Here is a 20,604-nt window from a genome sequence, read left to right as displayed (position 1 = left end):
AACTCCCAAGGCCAGGCTGTACCTCAGACCAGCCATAAGCTGACATGAGACGTAGGCACCAGTATATTTTGAAGATTGCTATGTGATTCCAACATGCAGACAAGTTTGGCAACCCCTGATACGGAGGAGGGGGGTGGCCCGCTTCCTCTTAAAAAAAAACAAAAAAACAAAAAACAGTATTCTAAGCTGAGCCACACAATCCCACTGCTCGAAGTGGGAGCTTGTTAGAAAAATAGAACCTTGGGATCCACCCCAGAACTACTGGATCAGGCTCTCCTTTTAGCAAGATGCTCGGGTGATGGTAGATGCAGCAAAGTCCAAGAAGCACTGCAAAGCAGTTGTCCTCCAAGTGTGGGCCACAGATCAGTATCACTAGGAATGTGTTGAAAATGCAAATTTTCATTTCTATTCCTGACCCACTGAGTCAAACATTTGGGGGATTGGACCCCACTGACTGCTGTAACAAACTCACCATGTGCTTCTGATGCACACTGATGTTTGAGAGACCCTGGCTCAAAATAGGAGTATGTTTTCTACAGATGAAGATGAGTGGATGTCAAGAGCATGGACTCATGAAATTCAGATGAGCTGTTAGGGAATCAGGATTGAAAACACGTGGGAAGAAAGATTGGCGAGGTAGCCCAGGAAGAAAATTGAAGAAAATTGAAGGCCCTCAATCTTCTTCCAAAATGTACCTCGAAGGTGATATGTATAAAAATGCTGCCAGGTGAAATTTTTTTTATCCTTCTCTGTGTGACTGACCTCAAAGAAAGTTAAAAAAAAATACAGATTCACCCTTCTTCATTTGGGGTTTGCAACCCCAAATGGGCCATCCATCTGCACTCTCCAACTTGTTCCTTCTTCTTATTCTCTGGATATCTATTTTCAGACATTTGATTCACTCCTAAAGAATAAAGGTTTACTGAAATTAGAAATACTCAGAGAAATGAACTAAGGACTCTAGACAATCTGAAAAAAAATATTTTCAGTATTACAGAATTTATAGTCTTGCTAGTTAACTGTTAGGAAGAGGATAGAATTCATCTGTATGTAAAGGCTCTGGTTTGTATGATTGAAAGTCAGCTGAAATAGATGAAATTGTTTTTTAGTCAAGATAAATTGTACTTTACCATTTCTTGATGAAAGGATGCATTATAATTCTATATGATTAGTTGTTCTGAAATGAATTATTTCAAAAGGGCTTTGATCTATGTGTATTATGCAAATATAGTGTGATTATGCATGTGTGTATATGCGCAAACAATTCAGAAACAGGAAAATATTAGTTTTCTCTGATTGGTAGAATTTTAGATAATGGGTAATTTTTCCTTTTATGAAGGAAAAATTTGTATCTTTTTATGAAGGCACATTTGTATCTTCTACAGTAAGCATGTGTAACTTGTACAGTAAGTTTCTTTTTCAAGAAGAAAAGTTACATTAGAAAGTAAGTAGAATAAAGTTCTGCTCCATATGATGGAAATAAAACCTACAGAGGCCCTGAGCAAGGAGCTACCAGTACTGGAGAGGAACTCCAGGCAAACCCACTCTGCCCCTGGGCTGCCAACCTCACTCCAGTTAATCCCCTTTTTATCCACTTTTATACTGAGATTCTTTACAAGCTTAAAAATAGATTTGATATCAATTTAATGTTTAAAAATCTCTGACCTGGCTCCTTGAATGATCCTGAAATAACAGGTTTTTTAACTGCAGTCTGGACAGGACAGGGGGAGCTCCTATGGAATAAAGCCATCCTGCATTTTTGAGAAAGGGAAGATCCATTTGCTTTCCTTGTCAGATGTAGAGATGGTAAGGTGGACATTCACATAGGAAGATTATGTGGACATCCGTCCACTGAGTTATGGTTCTCCAGAGAAATAGAATTATAAGTATATATACACACACACAGACACACAAACACACACACGCACACACATAAAAATACATGGGCTTCCCTGGTGGCCCAGATGGTAAAGAATCTGCCTGTAATGCGGGAGATCTGGGTTCAATCCCAGGGTTGAGAAGGTCCCCTAGAGAAAGGAATGGCTACCCACTCTAGTATTCTTGCCTGGAGAATTCAATGGACAGAGGAGCCTGGTGGGCTACAGTCCATGAGGTTGCAAAGAGTTGGACACAACTGAGTGACTTTCACTTTTGCTTTATATATATACATATGTATGTATTTGTTGTAAGAAGTTGGCTCATGTGATTATGGAGGCTGACAAGTCCCCAGATGTGCAGTTAGCAGGCTGGAGCTCCAGGAAAGCTACTGGTGTGGTTCCAATGCAAAGGCCAACAGGCTTGACATCCAAGAAAGTCACTGTTTCACTTGAGGTGCAAAGGCAGGGGAAGGAAATGGCAACCCACTCCAGTGTTTTTGCCTGGAGAATCCCATGGACAGGAGCCTGGTGGACTGCCGTCTACGGGGTCGCACAGAGTCGGACATGACTGATGTGACTTAGCAGCAGCAGCAGCAGCAAAGGCAGGAAAAAAATGCATTTTCCAGCTTGAAGCCAGTCAGGAAGGAGGAGTCCTTTCCTATTTGGAGAGTATCAGTCTTTCCTTCTACTCAGGCCTTCACGTGATTTGAGGTCCACACACTAAGAAGGGCAGTTTGCTTCACTAAGTTTATTGATTTAAATATTAAACACATCCAAAATCACTGTCACAGAAACATTCAGAATAATGTTTGACCAAGCATCTATGAAACTGATGACCCACTCAAGTTGACACATGAAGGTAACCATCATATCCACTTAGAAAACTGTGACCTCGATGGAGGTCAGACCACCTCTAAAGGACCTGAGCTTTTCCTGAATTACTTACTTTTTGCCCCAGCAAATTTGCTTTCCAGGCTGTTCACCAGAACTGGCCCTGCTGTCTCCTTTAAAAGAGTCTGTAGGGCTTGAGGCCAACCTGAAGACTCTTCTTGGAGAATCATCTACTGCTGTCTGGGGCACCAGGATCTGGCATTATCATCAAAGTACCCAGAAAGACCAGGCATTCATGGTTATCTGGCATCACCTCCCTGTGTTCCCCTCCATGGCTGGCCCGCTGCTCTGAGAAGCGTGGTCCTGTAGAATGTAGAGGAAAGATGAGCAAGTCTGGAATCAAGAGACTTATTACCTTTGTTAGACAAATAACATTTTAGTCTCTTTTTATCTAACTGTGAAATGGGAATACCCACAGCCCTCATAAGATTTTGTGAATCTTAAATTAGTACTAATCATCAAAAACTATACAAATGGCACTTGCTATTATTTTTAGTAGCTAGAACTAAATTCATATGAAAGAGTCATTGACACTGTTATTTTTACATTGTAATGACTATTTGGAGTATAAACTTCTGGAGGACAGAAACCAGTCCACACAATTGTATAGTAGGTAGGCAGGTAATATCCTTAATACAGATAATATCCTTAATACAAATGTTGCTGATGACAAAAGAATAGTTTTTTAATCTTTTTCAATTGGCTTAAAATTTCCTTATTTATGGCACACTAAATATGTCTTCACAGAAAAAGGATTGCCAGATAAAATTCAGGATGCCCAATTAAATTTGAATTTCAAATAAATAATGACTACTTTTTTAGTACAAGTATGCCCCATGCAAATCGTTTGCTGTTTATCCAAAATTCAAATTTAACTAGGCATTCTGTATTTTTATTTGTTAAATCTGGCAACTTATTCAGAAAGGCAATTGGCAAAATTTCATGTTAAAATTGAACATTAACATTTTCTTAGATGATGAATATTTAAAACATACTATATGAAAAATACTATATTTAAGAGTTTTTAATGGTCATGCAACTGTTTGGCATTTAAAAATGATTTACTTAAAAAGGTAATGGACCTAAATATGTTATAACCTTACTAGTTTCAAGATGAGGACAATAATATTTAATGTACAGGACTGTTTCCATGTTTACCTGGGATTACATGTGAGAAAGTTCTTTGTAAATTAGACCCTGAAAAAGAGTCTCAGAGGAGCATGGACATCGCTATCTTTCATTCTCACTGTTGCCATTTATTGCTGTGTGACTTTGGAAAATCTACTTAACTTTTCTATGCCTCATTTTCTCATTTATAATATAAGGACAATAGTAAAACTGACCAATAGGAGTTTTATGAGGAGGAAAAAATAAAACACATATGTAATGCTTCGTGCATAATAAAGCACTTCGTATAAACCTTAGATTAAAAAAAAAAAAAAAAACCTAGGAAGTGACCCTTTATAGAAAATCAGTAATACGCAGGGAAATTATGGTCCTAACTCCAAGTATACAGACGAAGGTCCACATAATCAAGGCGATGATATTCCCAGTGGTCATGTACGGTTGTGAGAGCTGGACCATAAAGAAGGCAGAATGCCAAAGAACTGATGCCTTCGAACTGTGGTGCTGGAGAAGACTTCTGAAAGTCTCTTGGACAGCAAGGAGATCAAACCAGTCAACCACAGGGGAAATCAAACCTGAGTACTCATTGGAAGGACTGATGCTGAAGCGCCAGTATTTTGGTCTTCTCATGTGAACAGCCAACTCTTTGGAAAAGTCCCTGATGCTGGGAAAGATTGAGGGCAGAAGGAGAAGAGGGAGTCAGAAGATGAGATGGCTAGACAGCATCACCAATGCAACGGGTATGAACTTGAGCAAACTTCGGGAGATGGTGAGGGATAGGGAGGCCTGGCATGCTGCAGTCCATGGGGTTGCAAAGAGTCGGACACGACTGGGAAACTGAACAACAACAATTCCAAGTATAAACTTTTCCTGTGTCTGAAGTTTCCTTAGAATAGGGCATGTTTTGCTCCCATGCCATCAAGTGCTCAGCCCTTGCTGTTGACAGGATGGGCTAAGATATGGGGCTCTCACTACTGGTCCTCTTAGTGAATACTAAAGGTAGCAACTCTCTTCCTACTCTGAACATGTCCTTACAAGCTTTCCTGCAAATGCGTCAAGCTTCCAAAAGTTTATATCAGTCCATATCACTGTTTTAACTTTGAAAAGAGCATTAATATAACCATCAGGAAAATACAGCATGTTTTACAATTGCTGCCTTAACCTTAGAAATCAACCTGATGGGGATACAGTCATGCTTCTTGTTACCTCAGAGCCTTGGAATGCTTCCTCTGCAAAAGGAAGCCAAGAGAAATCATTAAGCATGAGCTCACCTGTGAGGTCAGGCCCTCAGACCACTAGGCTTAGTGAGGCATTGGAGATTGTAGTGGGCTTGCCTGTCTCAAGGGGGTTTGAAAGGTTAGGTTTAAGAGCAAAGATTGTAAGGTAAAAGGCTATACATCTTTTTCTTTTGGTAGATTCTAGGTTCTTCATGACTGATAAATATTTACATTAAACTCATGAGCAATGAATATGTATGTTCTCCAATGTTCCTTCAGGAATTATTCAGGTTTTCCTGGTACTTCATGAAAATTAATGAATAATTAATTTTTCTTGGAATAATTGCATCACAATCTCCCAATTTTTCTCCCAAGGTTCAAGTTTATTTGATTAACTAGGTGATCAACAGCCATTTGTCCCATTAATTATGTTCTCTTGTTAATACAGTTATCTTAAATTCCACATTTTAAAAGTAAATATTACTACTTCGGCATAGAGGCATGCTTTATTGTATGAATCACCAAGTTTTAAAAATAGAGCTTTAAAAAAAAAAAGATGAGATTGATAAAGTTAAGACAAAAAATGGAGTTGGACTCTCAGACTCCTTCTTTATGGCCAGCTCTGCCTGATGGCATCGTGCCTTCTCACACCCCCTCATTCCCACCCACTCACATTTTACTGAGCAGCTGTGCCAGGATTTCATACAGGAAAGGCTTTATGCCACATGGTTTTTTCAGACATCACATCTAAATCATCTTCATTAGCCTTGAAAACTTGGATCCCTAGCAGGGTTTCTGGCACCCCAAACAGCAGAAGCCCTGTGTGTGAGCTTGAGGCATGAAGCCACAGCCGCAATGGCATCCTCTGGTTGAAATGCATTTTCAACAACTTGTGTGCCACTGAATGCTGCTGCCTTCCTCCTTTTGGTGAAAGGAAACTTCAAAAGATTTGGGTGTATAAGATTTACAATGCATTGTTGAACAGAGGAAATCATGCGTCCTTTGGAAGTTTCCTGGTGTTTAAGGAGATGTGCGAGGGTCATGTTTTCTAATGTAAATATCAGAACCTTTGACTGTATTTGTTGAAGTAAAGGGACAGAATATCTAAAACCAGAATTATGGATGGTAAGTATGCCTCTCAGGAGTCAATAGACCAATGATCTTTTTTTTTTTTTTTTTTTTTGCTTCAGTATCAGCTAGGAAGTCAGTCTTCTGGTCTCTTCCCAGTTCTCTTGATTTTTCTAGTCTCTCTCCAGTGTTTTATGTTTAGAAAGATTCTTTTTTCTCCCCCTGAATTATTTGTCTATAACCCAGACCACAGGGAAAAACATCAAAATATCAGAAGCCATGCTGCTGGAAAACTTACTAGATGAAAAACTCATATGGCTCCCAAACATAAACGTGCAAACTTGAACAGATTTCATGGTCCCTAAGAAGCACCCCGAACCCTAGAATCAGTTCCGTGCTCATCAGTCAATGTTAACCCTACTCTTACCCTAAAAATATTGCTTTTCCAGGATAATAGTAGTAATAATAATACTGATAATGATAACAGTTGTTATCAAGCTCTGACATTTAGCCAGAGCTTCCCAGGTGTTGGAGGACTTGCAAACTCGTTTAAATGTCTGTGTAGCTTCCTTTAAAGTCTTCCTGGAAGTTTTGAGAGCTTCTCTGAGGATAATATATTTTTGAATTTAGAATAAAACTGTGTTTTATTAGAAACAATATTTAGAATTTCGGGAGGAAAAAGTCAGAAAATATGAATAATCAAGACAAAATAAAAAGCTGAAAGCACCCTCCATCTCTTGCTCTGCATTGCTCACCAGCAGTGTCCCTGGAAGCAGTGCTCCTCTGGGGCAGAGGCCAGGAGGAAGTGCCCTCCCATGCAGTGGGTCCAGAGGTCCCCGTGGGCTGCATGCCTCCCAGGCTTTGAGGACTGAAACTTGGAATCCTAGCCCTTGAACTGAATCCTCCGTCCCTACACTCATCCTCACTGCAACCCCCCCCCCTCACCCCCACGTCCCAACCTGGAAAAGTTAAGGAGAGGGCCAGGGTGCTAGATATCTGCACAGGAGGAGTTCAGGTATGGAAGGCTAAGATGTATTTGTGATGGGCAGCTGGAGAGCTTGTCTTAGAAGCTGCATTTGCACACAGGCATACTACATTTACTCAGAATATTTAAGAAATGGATATAACTGATGTTGGATTCTGACAGAGACTGTGATGGGGCAAAAATCCTCTTATGATAACCCTTGATGTTGGCTTGTGGTTGACCCCACAAGGGAGAGAAACTTAATAGCACTTGTGCCCAGTGAGCCAAGAGAGAAAAGGTAGCTGGGAGGCAGGAAGAGGCAGTTGCGGCAGAGAAAGGGGCCCAGGACAAAGGCTCTTATGTCATCTGCCGGCCTGGGGCTGGTTCCCCCAGGACCCAAGCAGAGCAAACTCAGCTTGCTTTCTTTGTCCTTAATGAATTAGAAGGAAGTCAAGGAAGCCTGTGTGATTGTAAGTCAGGGAAATGGAGTGGCTATTAAAAGCTTGCAACATCAAACTTTCCCACTGGAACTGAGCCAACCCAGGGCAGATGTGTCAAGCATCTGCTTTTGGCTGCTTTCCTCGCTCATTCAAGGAAGGGGGCAGGGGTAAGCAAGAAGGGGGTGCAGAAAGATGCAAATGTTGTTGGTAATGTTGCATCCAATCCCAAGTGGGGAGACCTACAGGTAAATGGAGCCCCGCTTACTTTAGATAACAGTCTGGAAAACAAGAGCAAAGACAGAAAACCAAACAGCTCTCTGCATGAGGGAGGAAGGGGGCGAACTTGGTGGAAAGTCAGGGCTGCCTAGAGGCAGAACAAATAACCACAGGCTGGAAAAGTACAGTGGAGGGGAAATGTGGGCTCGGCAGATTCCTCACAGGGTTCAGGGTGATTTTCCTTGGCATCCTATCAATTCTGTTGCTGTTGCCTCTGAGTTGGACCATCTCATGCTCTAAGTAAGCACATTCTCCATATTTTCACTAATGGGGAGTGGGGAGAGCTTTCTGAGGCCCACAGGAGGCCCGGAAACCATAAAGGAAAAGGTTGACAGATTGGAATAGTTAAAAAGTCAAAACTTCTACTTGGCAAAATCAGCTCACATGAACAAATTTAAAAGTCAAATGAAGACTGTGGGAAAATATTTGCAACACATAGAAAAGACAAAGAGTTAACATCCATCAGAGCTAAAAAGCTCCTCCTAAACAGTATATAGAAAGATGAAAGGGGAAAAAATGAACAAATGATAAGAGGCATTTTAGAGAAGAAATTACAGAGACAATAACATTTGAAAAATGCCCAAACTCACTAACAGTGATAGTAATTGAAATTAAAACAATAGTTCTTTTTTTTTTTCTGGTTAAGTTGGCAAAAATTGAGTAAGTTTTTGATGATATATAGAATAAAAAGATAAAGCCCTTTACATTTTGTTAATAGGTGTGACCATTTCAAAAGAGAATTTGGTAGAATTTATTAAATTTAAAATAAGCACATTTTCCAACCAAGCAGTCCCACATACAAGATTCTGTTTCAGAAAAGCTCTGCCTTTAGAGGGAAAGGTGTGTGTGTGAGGTGTGTGTGTGTGTAACAGCCCAAAACTGGAGATAAACTAAATGCTAGAAATAGAGAAGTGGACAAATAAATCATAGAACATTCACACCAAGGAATATTCCAGGACCACCAAAAAGATGAGTTGGATCTGAATGTATAGACATATAGTATGTTAAACTGAAAAAAGGACTCAGAAATATATTACATATTTATTATGTATATAAAATACATAGTATATATGTACATATATAGTATAATCCTATTTTATGAAAATCAAAGCAAATATTTTATGTTTGTATACACAGTATAAAAAAAAATTGTGTACATAGACATACACACCGCAAACTAATGAAAGTGATTAGATGTCAGGGGATGAGGCAATTAACTAAAAGAAAATTGTTATATTTCTGTGTTGCTTGAATTTGTTGCTATAGTCTCTGTTACTGTCTTAGTTAAAAAGCACAATGAAGTGCTGTAAACGCATGCATTCACATACAGGCACAGGTGCACTCCTATTACTCCCCTGTGGCAAGCAGCATGCTAGTTGTAGCGTAAGAATGTGGTATATAGAACAAAACCCTTTGCTGTTTTTTCAAGATTGCTGACTGGCAGTAATGGGCAATTGTGGAGACAGTTCTCAACTGAGAACCAAAGAAACTGGACACTGCCTCCCTCACCCCAACTCCTGATGGTGAGATGACACGCCTCAGCAGAACCTCAAGCAGCATTCCCCACATTGCCATCTCAGAGTTTGTAAAACAAGAAGTCACTTTCTTTAGAATTCCTACCTCATTAGAGTCCTTCTGAGGTCAAGTATGTAGAGTATTTGAAAAGCGGTTGGCAAACAGTAGGTGATAGTAGACTCTTATTACTGAAGTGGTCAGAAATCTGATGTGAAAAGAGGGGGATTTCAGCTCCCATCTGCTTTCCCAAAGGCTGAAGTCTTCTATTTCTGCCTTATTGACTATGGCAAAGCCTTTCACTGTGTGGATTACCACAAACTGTGGAAAATTCTTAAAGAGATGGGAATACCAGACCACCTGACCTGCCTCTTGAAAAATCTGTATGCAGGTCAGGAAGCAACAGTTAGAACTGGGCATGAAACAATGGACTGGTTCCAAATAGGAAAAGGAGTACATCAAGGCTGCATATTGTCACTCTGTTTATTTAACTTATATGCAGAGTACATCATGAGAAATGTTGGGCTGGACGAAGCACAAGCTGGAATCAAGATTGCCGAGAGAATATCAATAACCTCAGATATGCAGATGACACTACCCTTATGGCAGAAAGTGAAGAAGAACTAAAGAAGCTCTTGATGAAAGTGAAAGAGGAGAGTGAAAAAGTTGGCTTATAGCTCAACATTCAGAAAACTAAGATGATGACATCTGGTCCCATCACTTCATGGCAAATACCTGGGGAAACAGTTACTGACTTTATTTTTGGGGGCTCCAAAATCACTGCAGATAGTGACTGCAGCTAAAAGATGCTTACTCCTTGGAAGAAAAGTTATGACTAACCCCAGTTCAGTTCAGTCGCTCAGTCGTGTCCGACTCTTTGCGACCCCATGAATCGCAGCACACCAGGCCTCCCTGTCCATCACCAACTCCTGGAGTTCACTCAAACTCACGTCCATCGAGTCAGTGATGCCATCCAGCCATCTCATCCTCTGTCGTCCCCTTCTCCTCCTGCCCCCAATCCCTCCCAGCATCAGAGTCTTTTCCAATGAATCAACTCTTCTCATGAGGTGGCCAAAGTACTGGAGTTTCAGCTTTAGCATCATTTCTTCCAAAGAAATCCCAGGGCTGATCTCCTTCAGAATGGACTGGTTGAATCTCCTTGCAGTCCAAGGGACTCTCAAGAGTCTTCTCCAACACCACAGTTCAAAAGCATCAATTCTTCAGTGCTCAGCTTTCTTCACAGTCCAACTCTCACATCCATACATGACCACAGGAAAAACCATAGCCTTGACTAGACGGACCTTTGTTGGCAAAGTAATATCTCTGCTTTTCAATATGTTATCTAGGTTGGTCATAACTTTTCTTCCAAGGAGTAAGCGTCTTTTAATTTCATGGCTGCAGTTACCATCTGCAGTGATTTTGGAGCCCAGAAAAATAAAGTCTAACACTCTTTCCACTGTTTCCCCATCTATTTCCCATGAAGTGATGGGACCAGATGCCATGATCTTAGTTTTCTGAAAGTTGAGCTTTAAGCCAACTTTTTCACTCTCCTCTTTCACTTTCATCAAGAGGCTTTTTAGTTCCTCTTCACTTTCTTCCATAAGGGTGGTGTCATCTGCATATCTGAGGTTATTGATATTTCTCCCGGCAATCTTGATTCCAGCTTGTGCTTCATCCAGCCCAGCATATTAAAAAACAGAAACATTACTTTGCCAACAAAGGTCCAATCTAGTCAAGGCGATGGTTTTTCCAGTAGTCATGTATGGATGTGAGAGTTGGACTATAAAGAAATCTGAGCACTGAAGAAATAATGCTTTTGAACTGTGGTTTTGGAGGAGACTCTTGAGAGTCCCTTGGACTGCAAGGAGTTCTAACCAGTTCATCCTAAAGGAAATCAGTCCTGAATATTCATTGGAAGAATTGATGCTGAAGCTGAAACTCCAATACTTTGGCCACCTGATGCGAAGAACTGACTCATTTGAAAAGACCCTGATGCTGGGAAAGATTGAAGGTGGGAGGAGAAGGGAACAACAGTGGATGAGATGGTTGGATGGCACCACCAACTCAATGGACATGAGTTTGAGTAAACTCTGGGAATTGGTGATGGACAAGGAGATGTGATGTGCTGCAGTCCATGGGGTCGCAAAGAGCCAGACACAATTGAGTGACTGATTGAACTGAACTCAAGTCTTCTATGTCTTTTCTGGTGAAATGTGGGCAAGTGACCTAAAGGGGAGCCTGGAATTTCCTTCCTCCTGGATGGTTACAGGCAGTGTTACTGGAGTGGGGAAGGGGTCTTAGGGAGAATCAGAGAATGGATGGGAATGGCAAAAACGCAAGACCACTCCCCTGATTTCTCATGAAATCAAGCCAAGGTGAATCATGAGATCTTTAGCCTTCCTAAACCTAGGCCAACTGCAGAAGGGAACACAGTGACTCACTGGTCATTCCATGGGATTTCCAATTGAAGTGACAAGTATTTACAAGGTTAGAGGAAGAAAATGGCACTGAGAAATGCAATCCCCAACATAGTAAGGACAGGCTGGGCCCCAACTGTCCATGATGGAGCTGACCAGAGACCGTGAGAGATGTAGAGTTTGGCAATTGTCAATACCAGCTCCTGGATGCTCTCATGCTAGGAGTAATTATTCTAATAATTTGGCAGATTCCCTTTGTTTTCAGCTTCTCACCAGAAGGTTAAAACTAGGTGGTGGAGAATATGGAAAGAAACTTGAAATAAGAATATTTTGAGGTTGAAATAATAAGTATAATTTTTATAATTGAATTGAACTAAAAAAATATCAGTGCACTAGATAAATTTAAAGTGGAAGGAGAAAAAGGTAAGGACTCTGTTCTATGCTGATTTTGCAGTATGTGTCTACTTGTAGTAGGAGGAGGGCTTGCAGGAAAAAAAAAAAAAGGTCAGGAGTTTGAGGCCAAGAAAGGTATGTGTAGTTCCTGAAATTATGTTCACAATTCCCTTCTTCCATCTGCCAGTCTCTATTCCTTCTCTTTGATACTAAGGAGACATTTCCTTCCCTCATCATGGAGTCATATAGATTAAAGGGATCCCAGATAAAGGAATTAGTTCACCTTTAAGGTAAAAAGGATCAGAGCTTTTTGTTATTGTTGGCTTGTTCATTTTAAAGTACCATACTTTTAAGGCAATGTACTAGAAAGAGAAGTGAAAATGAAATCCAGAGATTTAAGGGGTCTGGAACAAATATCTTAACCTTCGTCGGGCTCAGTTTCCTTATCTATAAAATCTGGCATTAGTACAGTTAGATACACTCCTAGATTTCCTCTAGTTCTTACATTATTTCAGCTTTACTTCATAGAACTGAAAGGGACCCAGGCTGGCATCTAGTCAAAACCCTTACCCTATATAAAAACGTTAGATGGGAAAAGTCAAGAGATATATTGAATTTCATGAATGAATGTCTTTATGTCTTAGAATAAACAAACTTTCCTTGAAATATACATTATATAGATTAAAAAATGGTTTCCTCCAGCCACATTACCCATTCCTTTTGTATGTGACTATAGCATTTATCCATCAAAGTGCTCTGAGCTGGACTCCAGGGTGAGGTTCCTGAAAGTTCGCTGAAGAGGAGCATAATGGTTCTGCACCACCGACACACTTAGGCAGAGACCAGGGATGCTCAAGGGTAAGCACTATTAGGATTAGGTTATGTCGGCGGCAGCAGCGGACACACTCCTAAATCCAGGAGCTTGACAAACGCAAAGGTTTATGTTTTAGTCATGTGAAGTATGTGGGTCAGCACGGCTGTCTGTCATCCAGTGACTCAAGAGTCCAGGCTCTCTCCATCTTTTGCTGCGAACATCTCACTATGAGACTCCAGGGGCATCCTGCAGGGCAGGAGACGGATGGAGAACGCACACTGACTGCTCAGATCCTAGGTCAGAAGAGCCGTATCCCTTCTGCTCTCATTCTTAACTACCAGAACTCAGTGACAAGTCTCTGGCTCACGTGAAAGTCCTCTGGAAAGTGTCAGCACATGGACAGTCAGTGAGCACTCGCTGTCTCTGGCTTCCCCGGTGCCTCAGCGGTAAAAAACCCACCTGCCAATGCGGGAGATGGGGGGTCGATCCCAGGGTCGGGAAGATCCCCTGGAGATGGAAATGGCAACCCACTCCAGTATCCTTGTGTGGAACATCCCACGGACAGAAGAGCCCGACTAGCTACAGACCATGGGGTCTCAAAAGAGACGGACGTAACTTGGGGACTAAACCACCACCACTAGCTGTCTCTGGATGACTCAATCAGGGATATAAAATTACCAAGTGAAGAGCTGGTCCCTGCCTCTCATTTTTGGAATGGGTGGCCAAAAACCTCAGTTTTTAATTTGATACTCTTTTAAACTTCTCAAAAAAAGATGTTAGTTTGGGACAACTGAGGCATCTTGCTACGAAGTAGATCTTCTCAACTGCAACTCATCCCACATAGAGATGGAGCTGCCTTTAAGTGGCAGCATCATGCTGTTTTTTCACAACATCTTGAGGACAACTAAAACCCTCATGTCATTGTTCAGAGCAAATGCTGCCAAGCCGGGCTTCACATTTTCTAAGTGGCCTCGTCACTTTACTTTAAACCTAAACACAGGACTTTCTATTTATTCTGTTCAGTGTCATCCTGTTATTTTCAAACACTTGCTTCAGCCTTCTGAATTTTTCATTTTATCATTTATCATAATAGCTATTTCTTCAGAATTTGCATCCTACACTCTCTGGATGAGTATGTCTTTGGTGTCTACATCCAAGTTCTTGAAAAATATAGGCCAAGGGCAGAGCCTCCAATGGAACCCCAGAGACACCTCCCCGAGGGGCATCACAATTCATTACTAAGCACAGTGGGTCCATTTGTTCCACTAGCTTCAGGTCTTCCTCACTTCCCACACTATCAACCAGTTCACATTTCTCTGAGTTCTCAAGGATTTCTTGAGATTTCATGACCTGCTTGGATGAAAACTGAATTCCTTGACCTACTCCTACTCCTTCATAGTCTACTGGTGATGGCACCACCCAGACATGTGCTGGAACCCTGGGCACAGTCCTGATCCTTCCCCTCCCTGGCCTCCTTCAGAAGGGGACAGCGGAAAGCAGGGTGGTGCTGCTGGCCTTCTGGACCACTGCTCCCTCCTGGTGCCCTGGCAGCGGCCTCTAAGAGTCTCTGCGCGTCTCTGGTCTTTTCTCCTCCTGTCCTTCCTCTTCATCCTCACTGGAGTTCTTTCAAAACTGTGGGTCATATTCTCTAACACCCCTGGATAAAACCACCCAAATTCTATAGTGTAAGGGCAATATTAAAAAGACTTAACAAGTAGTTGAGCATGAGCAATGATCAAAGAGAAGGCCAGCAGGAAAAAAGTGGGGCAGCCCCCTAAGGGCTCCTAGAAGCTCCCTCCCACAGCCTCCACCCCCGGCAGTGGTTTTAGCAGACCCCGCATTTGCATCTCAACAGGGTAGTTCTCTTTTCTCCATCCTTTCAAAGCTCCTTCTTAGAAAAGGCCTTGTCTCCTCTGAGGCTGGAAAGTTGTTCTTGTCATCATGCATTTTGTCCCACTCTCTGGCTTTTGGTAAAAAAAACTGGCTAGTCTTTCGGGCTTTACTCTATTGAGTCAGAACCAAGGTTTTAGCATTCAAAAATAAATAAATAAATACAACAAAAGCTACCCCCCAGCTTCTCTCCTCCCCTAAGCGCCAGGCTCTTAGAACTCAAAGCTTTCAAGGCTTGCTTTTTATATTCTCAGCCAGAAATTGGGCTCTGTTCTGACTGGATCCTTTTGTGTCTTTTCTTTAGGGGCAGTCAACCTTCATCTCTTGGTCTGGATAAATGGTGAAAGAATCACAAGGTAAAAAAAAAAAAGATTTTCTGAGAAAGAAAAAGACTTCTCATAGTATTTCAAAATATTATTCCAATTCTTTGTTGATCTGTCCACCAACTCTACTAAATTCAGCTTCATGTGGGCAGGAACCAATGTTTGATTGACTTCTGCTTTCCCAGTGCCTAAGATGTATTAGACGCTCATTAAATGCTTATTGACTGAGTGATTAAACCAGTGAACAAAGGGTAGACCATATCTATGGCATTTTGCTAATTTTCCAGTATATTTTATAAAAAAGGAAATGGAATAATTTGACTTAGTTCCTTTGTTTTTGCTTGGCTCAGACTGCACAAATAGGAAAATGTATTGCTTCTTCTGAACAGGATTTCAGAAACCACAGTGATTTCAAGACCACAAACATGGCAATCAATTTTTGTAGGGAAAAAAATTAGAATGTGTGCATAAGGAAAGAGAAAATGTAATAACAGTATTTGCATATAGTGGCTAATTCTTGTGTACTAATTGTAATTTTTCAAATAGAATAAAAAAGCATTTTGTTGTTTTCTCATCTTTATGGCTATTTTCTCCTATTATTATTTAATTCATGTAATTTTATAAAAGTGAATCAGTGGCTTTGTCTGGATCCCTCTTTTCAAAGCCTGCCCAACCTACTGGACACCCCATCCCAGAACTGGGCCTTAAGAATGGGTATATCAACATAACAACAAGTAAAATTGTATTTCTAGGGTGCTAAGTATTAGACCTTCTTAATTGTTGTTTCTAGAGAAACTATTTTTCGCCTTTATGTGATTCCCTCCTTTCTTTATGTGACATTTAAAAATGAATTATGCAAAAGAGACACTGATGTATAGAACAGTCTTATGGACTCTGTTGGAGAGGGAGAGGGTGGGAAGATTTGGGAGGATGGCATTGAAACATGTATAATATCATGTATGAAATGAGTTGCTAGTCCAGGTTTGATGCACGATACTGGATGCTTGGGGCTGGCGCTCTGGGACAACCCAGAGGGATGGTATGGGGAGGGAGGAGGGTGGAGGGTTCAGGATGGGGAACACATGTATACCTGTGGCGGATTCATTTTGATATTTGGCAAAACTAATACAATTTGTAAAGTTTTAAAAAAAATGAATTATCATTGACCCTGCATGTCATTAACAGGTCACAAGGGCTCAGTGCCACTGATGGAGGCGCGCAGCTGGTGCCACACCCAAGGAGTGCAGGTAAGAGCCATCACTGCTGTGCTTGTAGAAAGCCGAGGAACAAAGAGCAGGGGAGTCAGTGAGTTCTGGATCCAGAATTTGAATGACTGCTGGACCACTTGCTTGGCAGGAATTACTTCTTACTCAGAGTATGAGTGGAGTATTTTATACAATGTTGAAGATAACACCAATTGTTGATTAACCTGGTGACTCACTACCTGTATCCCTTTGATCTCCCTGAAAGAAGAGGTGGATGAGAAAGTAGGTGTGAGACTAGCCCACAGCACAAGCCTAGCCCAGGGCTGCCCCAGCCAACCTGGCCTGCTGGGGCAGAGGCGCCCTCCGCCCTTCCACTCCATGTGCTTTTCTCCAAAAGGCACAGCCTTTGCAGCCAGAAGCCCTTTTGAGCCCTCTGAGGGGTTATGCTTTCCCATCAGACGGGCCCACAGGCTCTTAGGTCAGGAGGCCTTTTGTTACCCCATCTCCAAGGGCTGGATCATCACACAACTAGGCAAGCTATGACAAGTACCAGAGGAGATTTTCTTAATGCATCGCCGGGCTACTATATTAACTGTGTGTGTGTGTGTGAACAACTAAATATAGTGGGTTTTCTTTATCTCCTGGTTCCATTTTTATACCCAGTTCTTGAAAAGACATTTTACTCATTCTTAGTTCAGAAAAAAATTAGGCCCACTTCGCAGTTCAGCTGTTTTCAATTATGTTACTCCACCCACTCTCTGTTTTTCTGGGCATTCATTTACCCGCTGCAGGATTTATAAAGCACCCCTCTGCTCTTTCCCAGCCACTGCGGTCACACTGCCCCCACACACCTAATAAGTACCTCAGGAAGCTTGCTAGTTCTGCATCAGAGACTGTGCCAAGTGGAACATAAGCCCCTCTTCTTTCCCGCCTCCCCCCATTCCCAAACATTTGTTGGTGTATGAATATCAGCCCACAGATGATATTTTGCAGGAATCATTGTTTCTTCATATCTTTAAATCAGCTTAAATCTGCCCTGAGCCCTCCTCCATCAAGGCTGGAGGGAAATACAATTTCAATCATTATTGGGACTCCCTACTTTCAGGACCTGGGCAAAGGAACTTAACATATTGCTCAAGGACACAGGTTTGTCCCTCTGGTCATGGGCCACAGGTTCCTTGCTGGCTGCTGCCGTGATGTGTGTTGTTTCAGCCCAGCTGGGGCCATTGGCCCCTGAGGCCATCCTCTGGTTCTCCCTGGAGCTGGGGAAGGAGCCCCTTCGGCTGAGGGCCACCTTTCCCAGATGCTGTCCGCTATCATCCTTGGGCCTGTTCTCTCCCCAAGCTTCTGTCAAGGAGCAGCGGGTGAGCCCCACATTAGAGAGGTGCTGACCCTCTAGTACCATTTTGGGAAATCTCTCTTCACCTTGAAAGTCACCATCTTGTCTCTCTTTCCTCTCTGGGACACCTGGCACAATTTCTTCAGAGGGGTTGAGCTTTCACAAAAAGCCAAAAAGGCCTTTGATGTCAAGTTTTCTGGTGTGCAAAATCCCTGATGCAAGCAAAGTGTTAGAAGGCTTGAAATGAGAAGATGGAAAAATACTGTGAGTCAATTATTTGCTCAAATATTATCCTGTTTGCTCTTTTTTAGATGAATAAACTCTAGTTAAGAGAACCACCTAGGGGAGACCTGGCAGGGAGGAAAAGGCGGTTGTGACACGCAGACATCTGTAGCGGGGCCAGGGAGATGCATAGTGGTTGCTACAGGCAGCGATTTCTCACAATACCCCTGCACTGAATGTCTCTATGAGTCATCTGGACCCTACTCTTTGCTGGTGCTCCACTAGTATTTCTTCCTTTGTGCCTTGCTTATCTCTTTTTCTTTATTCATTGTATTTTTCTTCTTTTTCTTTCCTTGACATAACTTCAAGTTGGGCTTATCATACAGTTTGATATTCCTTGTTAAGATTTCCAGATACCATGAAGGACTGGTTGCTAGTCATTGAACCAACTTCATAAGGAAAACAGCCCTCAATCCAGTCATTGTAATATTCAGACGACCAGATCAGATTGAATGTGATTAGAAGGTTGAGCAATCACCCTGCAAGTGTTTGAGCCAGTTTAATGCATAACTGTCTCCTTAATTACGGAATCAAATGCAACATTAGCTTTTAGCTACAATCTGGGCCTCTCATGCTATTTGCATGATTGCTATCTTCTTGCCTTCTCTCAACTTGTAGCAAAAGGGAATTTCTGGGCCATTGTTTTCCATTTCACTTATTTTCCATATTTATGCCAGTAAAATATTTATAAATGTTTAAGTTTGTGAGAGCTGTTTGGTGGTTTAGTTGCTAAGTTGTGTCTGACTCTGTTTATTGTATTTCTATTATCCACCTTTGTTGTAGAACATCTGCTTTCTTTCATATGCTCATTACAAAAAAAAGTTTTTGAGTTAAATGTACCATAAGCTTATACAGTTTTGCAGTACATGATTTCCTGTGTACTTTTTTTCCATCAAAAATTGCTTTTCACTTCTTTAGTCCACATTTTTTATTCTATGAAACAGAGGTCAACACATTATTTCCTGTGGGCCGAATCTAGGCCATGGCTCTAGTTTTGTAAATAATGTTTTGCTGGAAGACAGCCACGCCTGTTCTTTTAAGTGTTGTCTATGGCCGCTTCCATGTTGCAGTGCCAGAGTGGGTAGTCATGATGAAGGCTGTCTGACATGCAAAGCCAAAACTATTGCTACCTATATTTTTCCAGAAAATGACTGCTTATCCTAGGTATGGTACAATAACCAAAAATTGTTTCCATTGCAGAATCTTAGAATTCCAGAGGTGGAAAAGATATGAACCTAAGAACTGCATTTTACAGAAGATAAACAGGCCCATGCAAGAGTCAGCTTTTACTGAATGCTATTATGTGCCAAGCACTGTGTCTTAGGAAAGACAAGCACTGTGTCTTAGGAAAGACTATCTCATTGTCTACAACCAGTGGGAGACACTGGTTATTTCTGGGAGAGAGACTTTAGAGTCTAAGAAAGTTGTTGCAACATTCAGCCTCTAAGTGCAGGAATTTCCTGGAAATCCCATAGAAAGTAAATGTCAAAAACTAAAGCCAGTGCTTGGTTTCCTGTTCTCCCATGCCGTCTATTAAAAGCAAAGATGTTTATTAACCTTTGTGTTGTGTGACCCAGAGAAGCAGAGGTCTTCTTCGCATGTCTTTTCTAAATCTTGACTGAAAATATACTGCCCATTGGCTGGGGTAAGACATCTGCTCTAGAATGCCTGGCATAAGTTTTTTCTTGGGTGAGTCACACAACTATGGCTCTGTTCCCTGAGAATTTGCTTGAAGCTTGACTTAACCTGTTAAAAATCTGCGGAAAGTGGAAGTGGACCACTATTAGAGGCCCCTCTATTCCCACGAGGAAATAGGACTCTTTCTCATCAAGTCAGCTTGTGGCTTAGCCTTCCCTGTGTGCAAAAAGTAGAACAGGAACTTCTATGTGGGGTCATAAAAATTCCCAACTAACATTTCCAATAGAATGTTGACAATAGACTGTAAGAATGATCGACTCCACATTAAGCTTTCGTTGATGACACGAATACTTGCAGCTTCATGATCACTGGGCTCCACATAGTCAGGATCCCCAGGGCCTCAACATGAGGGCCTGGTCCCACTGCCTTAGGGACATATACTTCTCACTTTTTAGTCAATCTTACCTTTGTGTATTAACACCTTAGTATTTGCAAGTTTGTTCTCTCTTCAGGTTTCTGCTTTGTCCTTCCTAAATATTTTTCCTGAAATGAAGGCCTTCCCAGTCCTAAATCCAGGCTGCTACACTACTAGAGAAAGTATCCCCCAACTGGGCAGATGATAGTCTCCATGGAAATATGGTCCTCATCTTCAGCTGGGAGCTTGGAGTGGAACAGCCTGTCCATCTTCTCTGTTTCCCTAGTCAACTCATATTCCAATTTTCCCCTCAAAACTCCCCCCACACTTCTGACTCCCTTACCTATCTCATCAAATTGGAGCTCTCCAAATCTCTACACTGGGATGCTCTCACATCCCTTTCTTTTTGTAAAAAATTGCTTTTTAATTGGGGTGTAGTTGCTTTACAGTGTTTCTGCTGAATGGCAAAGTGAATCAGCTATACATATATATGTGTGTGTGGATCCCCTCTTTTTTGG

The 20,604-nt window shown here is 41.6% G+C and overlaps 1 protein-coding gene across 1 annotated transcript in view; it reads left to right on the top strand.

The window, feature by feature from the left end:
• The window catches only part of YTHDC2 (YTH N6-methyladenosine RNA binding protein C2), a 235,940-nt gene that overhangs the window by 24,659 nt on the left and 190,677 nt on the right, over positions 1-20,604 (top strand). The window contains exons 2-3 of the mRNA XM_086323296.1: positions 15,189-15,240; positions 16,393-16,454. The gene's annotated coding sequence lies outside the window, so the exon portion shown is untranslated. The remainder of the gene's footprint in view (positions 1-15,188; positions 15,241-16,392; positions 16,455-20,604) is intronic.

Source organism: Bos grunniens, chromosome 10, assembly GCF_055505025.1.
Source record: "Bos grunniens cultivar Pamir isolate PY7600 chromosome 10, Bosgru_T2T1.0, whole genome shotgun sequence".
Lineage (NCBI taxonomy): Eukaryota > Metazoa > Chordata > Mammalia > Artiodactyla > Bovidae > Bos > Bos grunniens.
The sequence above is the reverse complement of the archived record's forward strand: the minus strand, read 5'-3'. Positions and strand labels throughout refer to the sequence as shown.